Source organism: Nicotiana tabacum, chromosome 22 (genome assembly GCF_000715075.1).
Source record: "Nicotiana tabacum cultivar K326 chromosome 22, ASM71507v2, whole genome shotgun sequence".
Classification (NCBI taxonomy): domain Eukaryota; kingdom Viridiplantae; phylum Streptophyta; class Magnoliopsida; order Solanales; family Solanaceae; genus Nicotiana; species Nicotiana tabacum.
The window spans coordinates 118406553-118422679 of record NC_134101.1 but is presented as its reverse complement, the minus strand read 5'-3'; positions in this window follow the sequence as shown (position 1 = coordinate 118422679).

Genomic DNA, 16127 nt, shown 5'->3' with positions numbered 1-16127 from the left:
TCTTCTATCCGTTCGAGGACGAACGGTTATTTTAGAGGTGGAGGATGTGATGACCTTTAAAAGTAAATTCTGCATTCCGAGGCCTTAAAACCTCTTTCGGCATCACCTCGATTTGCACGCACAGTCCGTGCACGTAGCCGGAAAGCTATTATGTAAAAATCTGTGAAAAATGATGAATTTTGACTTTAAAATGGATTTAAGTTGACTTCGGTCAATATTTTGGGTAAACGGACTCAGACTCATGATTTGACGGTCCTAGAGGGTCCGTAGGAAAATATGGGACTTGGGCGTATGCCCGGAATCGAATTCCGAGGTCCCAAACCCGAGAAATGAATTTTTAAAGAAAATTATTTTCTAAAATTATTTATGAGATTTGGAAATGAATTTTGATTAAAACTTGATGGTATCGGGCCTGTATTTTGGTTCCGGTGCCTGATACAGGTCTTATATGTGATTTAAGGTAAGTCTATAAAATTTGGTAAGAAACGGACATGAAACGACGTGAATCGGATCGTTTTTGAGAAAATTGGGAATTTGAAGTTCTTAAGAAAATATCATGATTTTGATGCTAAATTCATAGTTGTTGATGTTATTTTAGTGATTTGAATGCACGAGCGAGTCCGTACGATATTTTTAGATTGGTGTGCATGTTTGGTTTGGAGCCCCGAGGGCTCGGGTGAGTTTTGGATAAGCCACGAGGTGGATTTTTGGACTTAAGGAATTGCAGGCTTCTTATGTGCAAGCCTGCAGGCTTCGCAAAGCCTGGCTCGCAAATGCGAGGGCTATGTCGCAATTGCAAAAGTAGACCAGGCCAGTCTATCTCGCAATTGCGAGTGTTTTAACCACAAATGCGATCTCCCAGCTTATGGCCAGTCGTCGTAAATGCGACATTTTGGTCGTATTTCCTAGCTCGCAAATGCGAGAACCCTTTCGCAAATGAGAACATACTAGAGGTCGGGGTTCGCAATTGCGAACCCTGGTCGCAATTCCCATATCTGCAACCTGCAGTTTTATAACTTAACCGAAAATCTCCCATTTTTCACACTCTTTCAAAACCAAAGCACTTTGGGCGATTTTTCAAAGACAACTCCTCTTTCAAATCAATTGTAAGTCAATTTTAACTCATTTTTTTCAATCATTAACATCTTTTCACATGATTTCAACACAAAATCAATGATTTTCATGGGGGAAATTGGGTGTTTTGGGTAGAACCTAGGTTTTTTAAAAATTGGGGATTTGGACCTCGATTTGAGGTCCGATTTCAAAACAAATTATATATTTGGGTTCGTAGGGGAATGGGTAATCGGGTTTTGGTTTGAACCTCGGGTTTTGGTTTGAACCTCAGGTTTTGACCATGTGGGTCCGGGGTGATTTTTTGACTTTTTGGGTAAAACTTTAGAAAATTCATTTTCATGCATTAGAATTGATTCATTTACCATTTATTGAAGTAATTAAGTAACTTGTGGCTAGATACGAGCGAATTGGTGGTGGAATCACGAGGTAAAGCGATAGTAAAGGCTTGAATTGTGTTCGTGGCATCGAGGTAAGTGTTTGGTCTAACCCTAGTGAGGGATTAGGAGTTGTGTTCTATGTGCTACATGTTATTTGTTGAGTATGACGTATAGGCATGGTGACGAGTATCTATACGTTGGTATCAAGCATGACCGTGAGTCTTAAAATTGAAATTGTTGTGTTCTTGATAAATCCTACAAATGCCTAAGTTGTTGACTTTCTATGTTGAGCAAGGATTATGATTATCCTCGTGGGAAGTAATTATGATTGAGTATTAGTGCTAATTGAGGTAGTTAGATATTGGAACAAGTTTGGTTATAGCTGATTTCCCTTGTCGGAACGTAGTTGCTTATACTATCGATTCCCTTGCCAAGAAGTGTGGTTTCTTTATTGATCCCTTGCCGGGACTCTTGTTGTGATTACTGTTGAACTGTATATTTGGATCGGGTTGCACGCCGCAACAATAATATATTTGGATCGGGTTGCACGCCACAACAATAATATAAGTGGATCGGGTTACACGCCGCAACAGTATCATATTTGGATTGGGTTGCACGCCGCAACAATATTATATTTGGATTGGATTGCACGCCGCAACAATATTATATTTGGATCGGGTTGTACGCCGAAACAATAATATAATTGGATCGGGTTACAAGCCGCAACAATGATAAATGATATGGATCGGGTTGCACGCCGCAATAGAGTTAGTATGTTTTGGGAATGGGTTGCGCGCCACAACAATTGATAATACGGAGTGTTTTTAGATTGGATATGAGTCCTTACTGTTTTGCTATAAATTCTAAATTGTTCTTATGCTTTCCTCTTAATTTACTGTTGGTACTGATATTTCCCCACAGCATGTACCCCCTCCCATCTCTACTTATTTATTCCTGTTTTATTTTTCACTGCATATTATACAACTGCACAGATTTATTTGGTAGTCTGGTCCTAGCCCCGTCACTACTTCGTCGGGGTTAGGCCAGGCACTTACCAGCATATAGGGTCAGTTGTGCTGATACTGCACTTTGCACTATGTGCAGATCCCGGAGCGGCAGCTTTTGGACCGTAGCATTCGGTGGCTTCCTTCTCTCCAGCCAAAGATCCCGAGGTAGTCCTGCAGGCGTCCGCAGGCCCGACGTTCTCTTCTATCCTTATATGTATTCCGTTTTCATTTGCTTCCGAGATAGATTGTACTTTCCTTTCAGACATTTGTATGTAGTAATTCGTAGATAGTCCGTGATATTATGACACCGGATTCCGGGTAGAGATGTACATTGGCATTGTTGTACTATTTATGGTTAATTTACTAGATTAAGTCTTTCGCTTGTATCTATTTATCGTTAATATTTCACTGTTAATCACATGTTAGTTTAAATTGTTAAAAAGGGCTAAATAAAAAAGTTAGGGATTCTATATTACGCGGCTTGCCTAGCTTTCACGAGTAGGCGCCATCACGACTCCCGAGGGTGGTAAATCCGGGTCGTGACATAAATATTTCGACTTAATCATATAGCCAGCAGATATAGTTTGCTAGATAATCCCTCTCTCACAACCTTTTATCTTTGTGTAGTCTAGAACTACTGACACAGTAGTACAAAATCCTTCTACACTCATAAGTTCTGCCCTTACCAACATTGAACCTAGGTTTCAAACCCTTTGGACTAAAGTGGAAAGGTCGAGTTGCAGTTACACAAAGGTTAGGAAAGAAAGAGTTACATAAGGGCAAATGTCACGACCTCGATTCCCACCCTCGGGAGTCGTGATGGTGCCTACTAGTATGAGCTAGGCAATCCAATTAATTGCACAATTTACCTCTTTACCCATTTTATATTCATTAACAATTTCAAAATAATAACATTTAACAGCGGAATTTAACACAAACGGAAGAAAGAAACAATAAGCTATCTGAACATGAATATCTAATACAACTGTTTGAGCCTCGACTACCCAGAACTGGTGTCACAGTTTCACAGACAGTCTAAGAATACTACAAATAAAGGGTCTGAAAGGAATAAATACAACATTGTCTCTAGAAATGCAAGAAAGAAATAGGAATAGTATATAGAAGGAGACACCAAGGCCTGCGGATGCCTGCAGGACTACCTCGGGTCGCCTGATGATCAAGAATCAGCAATCTTACTACGGTCCGAAGTCCACAACACTTGGGTCTACACAAAAGAGTGCAGACTATAGTATCAGCACAACCGACCTCATGTGTTGGTAAGTGTCTAGCCTAACCTCGGCGAAGTAGTGACGAGGCTAGGAACAGACTACGAAATAAACCTGTGCAGTTCAAATATATACAGCGGAAAAAAAATAAACAATTAAAGATAGGAGGGGAAAACATGCTTCGGGGACTAACAGGTAAAACAAAATATCAAGAGAATTACAAAGGAATCAAAATCTACCACTAACAAGAATAAGGAAAACAAAGGTAGATTTTACTTTCTTTTCACATCTTGTTGCAGGCGTGCAACCCAATCCCATTTCCTGTATCTCGTGGTAGGCGTGCCACCCGCTCCCATTTCATGTATCTCGTGGCAGGCATGCCACCCGCTCTCATTTCATTTATCTCGTAACAGGCGTGCCACCCGCTCCCATTTCATGTATCTCGTGGTAGGCGTACCACCCGCTCCCATTTCATTTATCTCGTGGTAGGCGTACCACTCGCTCCCATTTCATTATATCTTATGGTAGGTGTACCACCTGCTCCCATGTATAAGCCAACATTAATCACGAGGAATCTCAGCAAGGGAACAATAATATCAACAAACAATATCCCGACAAGGGAGAAACAGCTATAACCAAACTCGTTACAACATTTAACTACCTCAGCTATAACCAAACTTGTTACAACACCTAACTACCTCAGCTATAACCAAACTCGTTACAACATCTAACTACCTCAGCTATAACTAAATTTGCTACAACACCTAACTACCTCAGCTATAACCAAACTTGTTACAACACCTAACTACTTCAGCTATAACTAAGCTTGTTACAACACCTAACACAAAGAATCATCAACCTAAACATCTGTAATATCAATTAAGAACACAATGCAAGGGAACCACAACTCAACAATAGCCCGACAAGGGGGCAACATAATGATCTCTTCTCTTTATCACTTTTACTTCACAATTCACTTCACAACTCGAACCAATGCTCTAGAGTTTCAATTATCACTTATACTTTCACAATTCGTTATACAATTGGAGCCAACGTTCTTCAATGTTCATAGGTCACAATTCTTTCCACAACTTTACACAACAAATAATAATCTTTACCAAGGCATGAATAATGCAACGAAGTCATGAAAATCACAATATAAGACCCACGGTCATGCTTGACACCAACGTATAGATACTCATCACCATGCCTATATGTCATACTAAACAAGAAGCAAATAGCAAATAGGACACAACTCCTAATCCCTCAAGCTAAGGTTAAACCAAACACTTACCTCGATGCCACGAACACAATTCACGATTCAATTATAGCTTTACCCCTTGATTCCACCACCAATTCGCTCGTATCTAGTCACAAGTTACTTAATTACATCAATAAACGCCAAATGAATCAATTTGAATGCATAAAAATGAGTTTTCCAAATTTTTGCCCAAAAAGTCAAAAATTTCCCCCAGGCCCACAAGGTCAAAACCCGAGGTTCGAACCAAAACCCGACTACCCATTCACCTATGAACTCAAATATATAATTTATTTTGAAATCGGACCTCAAATCGAGGTCTAAATCCCCAATTTTTTGAAAAACCTAGGTTCTACACAAAACACCCAATTTCCCCAATGAAAACCATTGATTTTAAGTTGAAATCATGTTAAAAGATGTTAATGATTGAAGGAAATTAGTTAAAATTAACTTACAATCGATTTGGAAGAATAGTTGTTCTTGAAAAATCGCCAAAGGAATTTGTGTTTTGAAAAGATGTGAAAAATAGGTTTAAAATCGTCTAAGTATAAAGTTGCAGGTCTCAGATGTGGGAATTGCAAACCCCGAGCTCTGCTGGCTAGGGAATTGCGAAGGGAAACTCGCATTAGCGAACCCTTAGGAAATCTGGGCTTTTCGCATTTGCGAATAATAAGTCGCATTTGCGACCTCAAGCCTTCCCAGCATACGTCGCATTTGCGAAGGGGATCCTCGCATTTGCGAGGTCGCATTTGCGAAACATAGCTCGCATTTGCGAGATAAGGCAGACCTGGGCTGGTTCGCATTTGTGACCAAGCCCTCGCATTTGCGATATCACATTTATGAGCCAGGCTTCGCAAATGCGAAGCCTGCAGGCCTGATCATACAAGCAAAATTTCTGCAATTCTTCTAACTTCAAAATGCACCCCGTGGCCTATCCAAAACTCACCCGAGCCCTTGGGGATCCAAACCAAATATACACAAAACTTCAAAAACATCCCACGGACTTATTCGCGTACTCATATCACCAAAATAACATCACGAACATCGAATTAAACCTCAAGATCAATGAAATTTCTCAAAACTTCTTTAAACACCAAATTTGCATTTAAGGTCCGAATCATGCCAAATGGGTTCTGTTTCTTACCAAACTTTACCGACAACACATATAATCATATTGAACTTGTACCGGGCTCCGGAATCATAATACGGGCTCGATACCACATGTTTCACATAACATTTCACTTTCAAAAACCTTTATATTTTTCAGAAAATAATTTCTTTCAAAAATTCATTTCTCAAGCTTAGGACCTCGGAGTTCGATTCCGGGCATACGCCCAAGTCCCATATTTTCCTACGGACCCTCCGGGACCGTCATTACGGGTCCGGGTCCGTTTACCCAAAATGTTGACCGAATTCAAATTAATTCATCTTATAGTCAAAATTTATCATTTTTCACAATTTTCACATTTAGGCTTTCCGATTACGCGCCCGGACTGCGCACGCAAATCGAGGTGATGCTAAGAGAGGTTTTTAAGGCCTCGGAACATGGAATTTCATTTTTAAACAAGTGATGACTTTTCGGGTCATCACATTCTCTACCTCTAAAACAACCGTTTGTCCTCGAACGGACAGAAGAAGGAAGTACATGAGTCGGGGAAAAGATGGGGATAACGGTTGTGCATATCGGACTCGGACTCCCAGGTCGATACCTCAAGAGGCTAACCTCTCTACTGAACATGAACAAAAGGAAAACTCTTCGATCTCAATTGACAAACCTGCCGGTATAGAATAGCTACCGGCTCCTCCTCATAAGACAAGTCCTTGTCCAACTAGATAGTGCTGAAATCTAACACGTGGGATGGATCGCCGTGATATTTCCAAAACATGGACATATGAAACACTGGATGCACGGCTGATAAGCTTGGCGGCAATGCAAGTCTATAAGACACCTCTCCCACTCGATCAAGAATCTCAAACGGGCCAATGAACCTAGGGCTAAGCTTGCCCTTCTTGCCAAATCTCATCATGCCCTTCATAGGCGGCACTCGAAGCAATACCCGCTCACCGACCATGAATGTCAAATCACGAACCTTGGGGTCTGCATAACTCTTTTGGCTGGACTGAGCTGTACGAAGCCTATCCTAAATAATCCTGACCTTGTCCAAGGCCTCCTGAACCAGATCCGTATCCAACCGGAGACCGACACCGCCTACCATATAAAGCCTTATAAAGAGCCATCTAGATACTCGACTGGTAGCTGTTGTTGTAGACAAACTCTGCTAAAGGCAAAAACTGATTCCACAAGCCTCCAAAGTCAATGACACAAGCTCAGAGCATATCCCCCAAAATCTGAATAGTCCGCTCAGACTGTCTGTCCGTCTGAGGATGAAACGTTGTGCTTAACTCAACCTGTGTGCCCCACTCTCACTAAAATGCCCTCCAGAAATGGGAGGTAAACTGCGTACCTCGGTCCGAAATGATATACACAAGCACACCATGAAGGCGAACAATCTCCTGGATATAGATCTCAGCTAACCTCTCAGAAGAATAGGAGACAGCCACAGGAATGAAATGCGTTGACTTGGTTAGCCTTTCAAAAATGACCCATACTGCGTTGAACTTCCTCCGAGTCTACCGGAGTCCAACAACGGAATCCATAGTGATTCGCTCCCACTTCCACTCGGGAAGCTCAATCCTCTGAAATGAACCACCGGGCCTTTGATTCTCGTACTTAATCTGCTGACAATTCAAACACCGAGCCACATATGCAATGATGTCTCTCTTCATTCTCCACCACCACTAATGCTACCGCAAATCCTGATACATCTTAGCGGCGCCCGAGTGAATAGAGTACCGGGAGCTATTGGCCTCCTCTAAAATCAACTCTCGAAGACCATCCACATTAGGCACACAAACTCGACCCTGCAATCTCAAAACTCCATTATCATCTAAGGTAACCTACTTGGCACCTCCGTGTTGCACCATGTCTTTGAGGACACACAAATGGGGATCATCATACTGCCGATCTAGGATACGCTCGAATAAAGAAGAACGAGCGACCGTGCAATCCAACACCCGACTGGGCTAAGAAACATCCAACCTCACGAACTAATTGACCAAAGCCTGAACATCCAAAGCAAGTGTTATCTCGCCGACCGGAATATAAGCAAGACTGCCCATACTGGCTGATTTCCTACTCAAAGCATCGGCCACCACATTGGCCTTTCCCGGATGATATAAGATGGTGATATCATAGTCTTTCAACAACTCCAACCACCTTCTCTGCCTCAAATTCAACTCATTTTCCTTGAACAAATACTGGAGACTTTTGTGATCCATGAACACCTCACATGCCATGCCATATAGATAATGCCTCCGTGAACAATGGCTGCCAACTCCAAATCATGAACCGGATAGTTCTTCTCATGAATCTTCAACTGCCACGGAGCATAGGCAATGACCTTGCCATCCTGTATCAACACTGCGTCAAGTCCAATACGAGATGCATCATAATAGACTGTATAAGGCCCTGAACCTGTGGACAAAACCAACACCGGTGTCGTAGTCAGAGCTGTCTTGAGCTTCTGAAAGCTCGCCTCACACTCATCCGACCATCTGAATTGGGCACCCTTCTGGGTCAACCTGGTCATCGGGGCTGCGATAGATGAAAACCCCCTCCACGAACTGACGATAGTAGCCTGCCAATCCCAAGAAACTTTGAATCTCTTTAGCTGATGCTGGTCTAGGCCAGTTCTTGACTGCCTCAATCTTCTTCGGATCAACCTGAATACCCTCTGCTAATACAACATGACTCAGGAATGCAACTAAACTCAACCAGAACTCACACTTCGAGAACTTAGCATATAACTGACTATCCCTCAAGGTCTGAAGAACCACTCTAAGATGTTGCTCGTGCCCCTCCCGGCTGTGGGAATATATCAAAATATCATCAACAAAGACTATCACGAACGAATTCAAGTAAGGCCTGAACACTCGGTTCATCAAATCCATAAAAGATGTCGGGGCATTTGTCAACCCGAATGACATCACTAAGAACTCATAATGTCCGTACCGAGTGCGAAAAGCTGTCTTAGGGACATCGAATGCCCTAATCCTCAACTGATGGTAGCCAGATCTCAAGTCAATCTTCGAAAATACTTTGGCACCCTGAAGGTGATCAAACAAATCATCAATCCTCGGCAATGGATACTTATTCTTGATTGTAACCTTGTTCAACTGCCGGTAATCAATACACATTCTCATCAATCCATCCTTCTTCTTAACAAACAACACTGGCGCACCCCAAGGCAAAACACTCGGCCTAATGAAACCCTTCTCTAGCAAGTCTTACAACTGCTCCTTTAACTCTTTCAACTTAGGCATGGCCATACGATACAGCGGGATAGAAATGGGCTGAGTGCCCGGAGCCAAATCAATGCAAAAGTCAATATCCCTATCGGGTGGCATACTCGGCAGGTCTTAAGGGAAGACCTCAAGAAACTCACGAGCAACGGGCACAGAATCAATAGAAGGAACCTTAGCACTCAAATCACAAACATATGCCAAATAGGCCCAACACCCCTTCTCGATCATACGCCGAGCCTTCACATAAGAAATAACACTACGAGTAGAATGACCAGGAGTCCCTCTCCACTCTAAGCGGGGTAAACCAGGCAAGGCTAAGGTCACTGTCTTGGCATGACAATCCAAGATAGCGTGGTAAGGTGATAACTAGTTCATCCCCAATATGACATCGAAATCAACCATGTCTAGAAGCAACAAATCTACACGAGTCTCAAGACCCCCAATCACAACTATACAAGAGAGATGGACTCGACCTACCACAATAGAATCACCCACCAGTATAGACACATAAACAGGAGCACTCAATGAATTATTAGGCATGACCAGATACGGTGCAAAATAAAACTGAAGCTTCCCTACCACAACCAAAACAGTACCTGCACTTCCACCTCTAGCATCTCTACCTCCACCTCTAATACTTCTACCTCCACCTCCAGCTAACTGAGCGGGCAGGACCAGTCCCTCAATGAACCTCCTCACTCTCTCTCATAGTGGAAAGTATGATAAGGGCATGACGAACCAAGTCGATGAATCTGATGTTGTTAGTGATCTGGAATGTCTCCGCTTGAATTGCGGGCACAACTATGGCAGTTGCCAGGTTGTCAGCTGTGAGTTGAGCCTAATCATAAAGTGCAGCTTCTGGCACAAGAGCTGCCACCACTCTGACGTTTGGGTCAGCTGGCTCATCCCTGATGTTTCCGTTGATGTTCTCTACGTCACCCATGTCAATTTCAAGCTGGTGTGGTTGTTGTGATTGTTGGATCCTCTTGTTGGCACGGTTCAATGCCCTGAATATTTTCTCAGGGTCTGAAAGTCCTTCAAGCAGTTCTCCAGTCCTCGAAGAATTTCTAGGCATACACCTGAATTCCACAAGAGTTCAAACGTTAGAATTTCAATAAAAATTGTTTAACACCTTTGGAAATTGATTTGAACTAATAATTTTAACACTACTTCTAAGTTGTAATAAATAACATTGTTAGTTCCCCGGCAACGGCACCAAAATTTGATAATGCCCAACTATGCCTTATAAAAAGGACTAAGCGGTCGCTGCAAATATAATCCGGTTTTAAGTCCGGAATCGAATCCTCAGGGAACTAACATATCTATTACACTATTCGGCAATGTTATTATCAACTCAATCAATCTCTAGATGCAAGATTTTTGATCAATAAAGATTGGGTTTTTGTTTAACTACTTCAACTACTATTAAAAATAACAGTAAGCTAAAACAAAGATAATTCAATGGTAAGAAGGTCTAGGGCAGTGATTTCCCCAATTGCTAGTTTAGGTCTTGACTCTTTCGCTATAATCTCGCTGTAATACTCCATGAGGATTAAGAGTTATGGGTTATCATAATTATCTCTCGATCAACTACGATAATTTACTAGAGCATTCTCTCGAACTACTCTAGCTGACAATAGTTATGTAACTCTAAATTATCCCACTAAAGTTTTGTTATCTCTAAACCCACTTTTAAGTTCAAGTAATGAATCTCTTCAATTACCCAAAAGTGGTGTTGTTCAACAGCTATATAACCTAATTTTTTTTCTCAAGCAATATAAGGTAATTAGAAACGATTAATCAAGGGCCCATTCAATTAATCACCATACAAAACGTAGTTGAACAATCATATCATACATCCGGCTCGATTATAACAATTTGAGTCAAAACTTCAACCAACAATTGGTTCCATCAACCCTAGATAAGTATTTATCTACTCATAACAAAATACGAGAAAACTACTAAATTGTTCATAATGTAAAATTGCAAGAATTAAAAGGAGATAGAAAAACTCTAATATTTGGTTGATCTTCTCACTCTTGTTCTTGCCTCCAAAAGTAGTCTAAAAATCAGCTTAGCCCAATTTTGGGCGAGTTTCTAAAGCATATAACGGTTTTACAAAAGTTTCCCTGATTTTACACTTTGGTCCTCAAACTTTCCAGCAGCGTAAATAGTGCACCACGGTCGTGGCCAACCGCGGTGAATGCTGACCTTTCTGCCTTACGTTGTTAATCTACCGTGGTTCACCGCGTTGCCACCGCGGTCACGGTGGCCTTCTTGCCCAGGCCATTTATGCTTCTTTGTGTTTGGGTACTTCTCGAGTGGGCATTTTTCTTCATATTATTGCCTCCAAAATACTCCATGTTGCTTCCTCTCATATAATATTCCCTGCTAAACAAAAGAACACTATTTAGAGTATTTTGTTGGCAATTTATCTATAAAAAAACAACAAAGTATGGTCATATTAAGGTGTAAATATAAACTATATAGCCTACTATCAACACCCCACACTTAAATCATTGCTAGTCCTCGAGCAATCCACCACACTCCATCAAAATTCCTTCCCTAAGCTTTTCCCTTACGACTCATACCATGAACATTTTACAAAAGTTGTACCTAGTAGTGAACAACCTTTACCTCAAGAATCAAACCTTTTATGCCATGCAACATCAGCACTTACTCAAACCACTCTATACAAGAGTCAAGACTTACCTTTCCTTCGTGAATCACATTCCCTCACATCACACAAGAGAGTAGTTCCACATATGATGATAATTAGAACAAGTAGGAACTAAGATAGACAAAATTCGCTCACTCTCAGAAAGAACGTTCACATGCCACAAAGATGCACCATAGGCTTGCCCATAGTGTAATACTTTACTAATTGAGCCCATTCAGTCTAAGATCAATAGGACTTTACTTGGTTGTAATGTAGGCTAAGGGACGGGTAGGATATATTTAGATATAGTGACTAACCTCCCTAAGCACTTTTAATACAATTACATTAAACTTAAAGATCATAGTTGTGCCAACCAAACACTCCACCTCATTTGTTTAAAACATCCCCATCCATTAGATGCAATTTGTACAAGCCACCACTTATCAACCATTATAATTATTTATAACCCATATTTTTTTTTACTTTTTTTTTCGTAGTGCTTTTTCTTTTATGCTTCAAAATTCCACACCTTTTCTATATCTCAATGGTTCCACTCAAAAACCAAACCACCACCCCACACTTTTGCTTTTGCATATTTTCACTACCATTCAAGTGCTTATTGGGATGTAAGAGGGTTCAAACGGCAAACTATTCAAATAATTGGGTAAGGTTCACAATGTGGTTGCCAAAGAAATAGGCTTATAGGCTCAACGGGGTTAACTAAGATGTATTGTATTCAGGTGAGTTTACTTTATATGTCTGGCTCAACAAAGAAATGCCTATATCATTTCTAAAATTGAAAGAATTACTATTTCGCTTTGCAAATACACAAGGCAAGTTCTAGGCATCAAATATGAAATATGGAACACAGTAAAACTCTCACACACATGGCACATGACTCACTTCGGATTGGTTTATCAAGACATTCTCTTTTGAATGTTCAAGTTAGATACAAACGTATAATTTTAAGGCACTCTAACAGGATTGAACCAATGAAGCTAGGCGTTATACTCTAGTGTCTATTGTGCTCAGGTGTATCAACGCGAAGGGTTTTCCTTCGAATTTGCTCGCAGCCCATTAGTCCTACTCTAAAAACTAAAAAGAACATAAATAAATAAAAACTACCTATACCCGGTTCAAGCTAAACCCTTGGAAAAGAACCGTGGCCCAAAGAAATACCAAGGAGGAGTTACTACACTACCTAAAATTAAAATAAAAAAATCTTTTTTTGGTCTTTTCTCTAGGTTAACTTCCCTCAAGAAAATTGTCTAAAGGATCCGCCATCAGGAAGAGTCTCCATATTCCAATTTTTTTTTTCCGACTTAGTCCCTCAAGAACCCCGCCGAAAGAGATCCAACGTCGGGACAAGTCACTTACTATTTTAACTTTCCTAATGAACTATTACTCTAACATCAAAACAATCAAATCAAGACAAAACAAACAAAATCAAACAGTCAATTGTTACAATTACAAACATACAATGAAGTATCCCCCACCCCATACTTAAAATGAAGACATGTCCCCATGGCTTAAAAATTTAAAGAACAGTGAGGTTAAGGAACTTCCCTGAAGGTTAACTCCTGATCGGAGACAGTGTCTGGGTTCACGTTGCACGCACGTCCCAGCACTCTCAACCAACCCAAAAATTTCTTCTCCGACTTCACTTGCCTCTCAGCCACCGCATCAACACGGGCACCCAAATCAGTGACTAAGGTACGCAACCCAGCCATATCCTGCTCTAAAGCTGTCATACGGGTGCTCCGGTGTGGCTGTGATGGGCCTGCCACATCAACTCTCGGAGAAGGAGGAACCGTAGCTACCTCAGCATCATCATCAGCTGAATCATCATCAGAGTCATCAACATTCACCACCAGCTCTCGTCCAATTCCAATTTTTCTCGCCCGGAATGGGGCTTTAGAGGCAATCTCCCATCAACCCGAGGGTCTTCAGGGACTCGAGCAATACGGCACAGCCGGGTGATCAGTGAAGGGAAGTAGTGGCCCTTGGTTAGCTCAGGTGATCTAATGAACATCTCTTCATGGATGAGCCGGGCCACATCAAAATTACTATGGGACATGAAACAGTGGATTGTGGATGCCCGTGGTAGATTAACATCTGTCGTGTTGCTGGATGGCAACAATCGACTGTTGACAATGGTGAGCCAACACTTAGCCTCCCAATTCAGACAGTGGGAGTTGAGAGTAATCCTGTGCTTGATCCTTATGTGTTCTCCATCCGGCACACAGATAGTATCGAGAAGAGTTCCCCATAAGGCCCGTGTACCGCTAAAAGTACGATAAGGATCAAATTCACCCCTAAACACCGGTAGCCTGTATACCCTGCGGATGGTGTCGAAGGATGCATTTATTGGGGTGTTTCGTACCGTCACAACCCCATTCTCATGTTCTAGCAAGTTCGCATAGAACTCCCTTACTAGTTGAACATTAGCCTCCTCTGGTACCTCGAAGAAGATGTCCAGCTGACACTGCCTCAGCTCATTAAACATATTGGGGCATTCCACCTCCAAAGTCGTTCGATCAATATGCACCTCAGGTTGAAACTTCTTAGCTGCTTTCTGGTTGTACCTATCCTCCGCTGATTTGGATACAAACCGAGTGCTATCGAACTGAGGTGCACTGGTTTGGCTCCTAGCTCGTGAGGAGCCTCCCGGTCCACTAATGGAGGGTCCGGTGTTTTGTCTCTTCCTGGAAGAACTCATTTTACCTGTCATACAACGAAACGCCTATTAGTGAGTGCGCAAAATATGTGACTATGGATGGTTACTCAGACTTCACCATAACCATATCACAATAGCTCCTTATATCTCCATTGGGGCAATTTCCCAAACACCTTGTGAGCAGGGCACTATCCAAACACATATAGCCCTCATGGGTACATCAAAGCTCCTCCCAATCAAGTATACTACCACACCAACACACCCCACACTCACTTCATTCAATCACCTACCAATAAACACCTTTTCAAACATGCAATGCACAGCCCATTCACCAATCAAACTCAAAAATGAAATTTAAAATCAAAAACAAGAAGAAAACGAATATACCAACAATTACATCACAACACAACATAAAACTACATAAACTACAACACAATACAACACAATACCAAAGAAAAGAAAGGGAAGAGGTGAGGAACATACCGTAGTTGAAGAATGGGTGAGAGGAATGGAGGTGGAGGATGTTAGTATGAGGGAAGAAGAAGAAGAAGAAGAAGAATAAGAAGAAGAAGAGAGTATTTGGGTGGGTAGGGTTTAGAGAGAAGGAGAGATTGAAAATTTGGGGGAGGGGATCGGGTATTTTGGGTTTAAGAGGGGGGTTTTGGGTTTTGAAATTAAAAGAGGAAGAAAAGAGAAAAGAAAAATGCAAAAAAAAGAATTAAAATACCTGGTACCCACCGCGGTCCACCGTGGCCGTGGTGGGTTTAAAATCTTGAGGCAGAAAGTTTACGCCTCACCGCGGTCACGGTGAGATGAAAAATTCGAGGCAGAATGTTTGCCTTCCACCACGGTTTACCGCGGTTCACCGCGGTCGCGGTGCTGGCGTTGTTGTTTTTTTATGAACACACTAACAACAACACTCATGGGTTGCCTCCCACGCAGCGCCTGATTTAACGTCGCGGCACGACACAAGCATTTTATCATCACTCCTCATTCGCGTACTAGGGCTCTTCCAAAGTGATTACCACTCTATCCCCTTTTTCTTCACCCATTCCCAGGTAATGTTTCAACCTTTGCCCATTTACTGTGAACTTATTTGTCCCATCTTCTGATTCAATCTCGACAGCTCCACTTAAGAACAATTGCACCACTCTGAAGGGTCCTGACCATCGGGACTTTAACTTACCTGGGAACAATCTCAATCTCGAGTTATATAACAACACTAGATCTCCGGGTTTGAAGTTTCGATCCAAGATGTGCTTATCATGCATTAATTTCATCCTTTATTTGTATAATCTAGCACTCTCAAAGGCCTGGAACCTAAATTCCTCGAGCTCACGTAACCTAGTGATTCTGTTAGTACCTGTTGTCTCCATGTCTAAGTTTAACTGCCGCAATGCCCAAAGTGCTTTATGCTCTAGCTCAACTGGGAGGTGACATTCCTTGCCAAACACCAACTTGTACGGTGACATACCAATTGGGGT